Here is a 2,500-nt window from a genome sequence, read left to right as displayed (position 1 = left end):
GCCATCTCAGCACCCTGGAACCCCCCGGGTGGCACAGGGCTGGATGGGGCTTTCGTATAGCAGGGACGGTGCTGCCTCTCGCTTCGCTCGCTGTCCGCCGCTCGCCGCTCGCTCGCGCAGCCAAAAATGGCCAGTTTTGGCCCGTTTTTGGGCCGTTTTGGCCAGTTTTTGGCCTGTTCTTGCGTCGCGCGGTGACCGTCGTGAGCGGAGCAAAATGTCAGCCATCTCAGCACCCTGGAACCCCCCGGGTGGCACAGGGCTGGATGGGGCTTTCGTATAGCAGGGACGGTGCTGCCTCTCGCTTCGCTCGCTGTTCGCCGCTCGCCGCTCGCTCGCGCAGCCAAAAATGGCCAGTTTTGGCCCGTTTTGGCCAGTTTTTGGCCTGTTTTTGCATTGCGCGGTGACCATCTTGAGCGGAGCAAAATGTCAGCCATCTCAGCACCCTGGAACCCCCCGGGTGGCACAGGGCTGGATGGGGCTTTCGTATAGCAGGGACGGTGATGCCTCTCGCTTCGCTCGCTGTCCGCCGCTCGCTGCTCGCTCGCGCAGCCAAAAATGGCCAGTTTTGGCCCGTTTTTGGGCCGTTTTGGCCTGTTTTTGGGCTGTTCTTGCGTCGCGCGGTGACCGTCGTGAGCGGAGCAAAATGTCAGCCATCTCAGCACCCTGGAACCCCCCGGGTGGCACAGGGCTGGATGGGGCTTTCGTATAGCAGGGACGGTGCTGCCTCTCGCTTCGCTCGCTGTCCGCCGCTCGCCGCTCGCTCGCGCAGCCAAAAATGGCCAGTTTTGTCCCGTTTTTGGGCCGTTTTGGCCTGTTTTTGGGCTGTTCTTGCGTCGCGCGGTGACCGTCGTGAGCGGAGCAAAATGTCAGCCATCTCAGCACCCTGGAACCCCCCGGGTGGCACAGGGCTGGATGGGGCTTTCGTATAGCAGGGACGGTGCTGCCTCTCGCTTCGCTCGCTGTCCGCCGCTCGCCGCTCGCTCGCGCAGCCAAAAATGGCCAGTTTTGGCCCGTTTTTGGGCCGTTTTGGCCAGTTTTTGGCCTGTTCTTGCGTCGCGCGGTGACCGTCGTGAGCGGAGCAAAATGTCAGCCATCTCAGCACCCTGGAACCCCCCGGGTGGCACAGGGCTGGATGGGGCTTTCGTATAGCAGGGACGGTGCTGCCTCTCGCTTCGCTCGCTGTTCGCCGCTCGCCGCTCGCTCGCGCAGCCAAAAATGGCCAGTTTTGGCCCGTTTTGGCCAGTTTTTGGCCTGTTTTTGCGTTGCGCGGTGACCATCTTGAGCGGAGCAAAATGTCAGCCATCTCAGCACCCTGGAACCCCCCGGGTGGCACAGGGCTGGATGGGGCTTTCGTATAGCAGGGACGGTGATGCCTCTCGCTTCGCTCGCTGTCCGCCGCTCGCTGCTCGCTCGCGCAGCCAAAAATGGCCAGTTTTGGCCCGTTTTTGGGCCGTTTTGGCCTGTTTTTGGCCTGTTCTTGCGTCGCGCGGTGACCGTCGTGAGCGGAGCAAAATGTCAGCCATCTCAGCACCCTGGAACCCCCCGGGTGGCACAGGGCTGGATGGGGCTTTCGTATAGCAGGGACGGTGCTGCCTCTCGCTTAGCTCGCTGTCCGCCGCTCGCCGCTCGCTCGCGCAGCCAAAAATGGCCAGTTTTGTCCCGTTTTTGGGCCGTTTTGGCCTGTTTTTGGGCTGTTCTTGCGTCGCGCGGTGACCGTCGTGAGCGGAGCAAAATGTCAGCCATCTCAGCACCCTGGAACCCCCCGGGTGGCACAGGGCTGGATGGGGCTTTCGTATAGCAGGGATGGTGCTGCCTCTCGCTTCGCTCGTTGTCCGCCGCTCGCCGCTCGCTCGCGCAGCCAAAAATGGCCAGTTTTGGCCCGTTTTTGGGCCGTTTTGGCCAGTTTTTGGCCTGTTCTTGCGTCGCGCGGTGACCGTCGTGAGCGGAGCAAAATGTCAGCCATCTCAGCACCCTGGAACCCCCCGGGTGGCACAGGGCTGGATGGGGCTTTCGTATAGCAGGGACGGTGCTGCCTCTCGCTTCGCTCGCTGTCCGCCGCTCGCCGCTCGCTCGCGCAGCCAAAAATGGCCAGTTTTGGCCCGTTTTGGCCAGTTTTTGGCCTGTTTTTGCGTTGCGCGGTGACCATCTTGAGCGGAGCAAAATGTCAGCCATCTCAGCACCCTGGAACCCCCCGGGTGGCACAGGGCTGGATGGGGCTTTCGTATAGCAGGGACGGTGATGCCTCTCGCTTCGCTCGCTGTCCGCCGCTCGCTGCTCGCTCGCGCAGCCAAAAATGGCCAGTTTTGGCCCGTTTTTGGGCCGTTTTGGCCTGTTTTTGGGCTGTTCTTGCGTCGCGCGGTGACCGTCGTGAGCGGAGCAAAATGTCAGCCATCTCAGCACCCTGGAACCCCCCGGGTGGCACAGGGCTGGATGGGGCTTTCGTATAGCAGGGACGGTGCTGCCTCTCGCTTAGCTCGCTGTCCGCCGCTCTCCGCTCGCT

The sequence above is a fragment of the Musa acuminata genome, unplaced genomic scaffold (genome assembly GCF_036884655.1).
Source record: "Musa acuminata AAA Group cultivar baxijiao unplaced genomic scaffold, Cavendish_Baxijiao_AAA HiC_scaffold_137, whole genome shotgun sequence".
NCBI classification, from domain to species: Eukaryota; Viridiplantae; Streptophyta; class Magnoliopsida; order Zingiberales; family Musaceae; genus Musa; species Musa acuminata.
Note: the sequence above shows the minus strand (reverse complement) of the source record.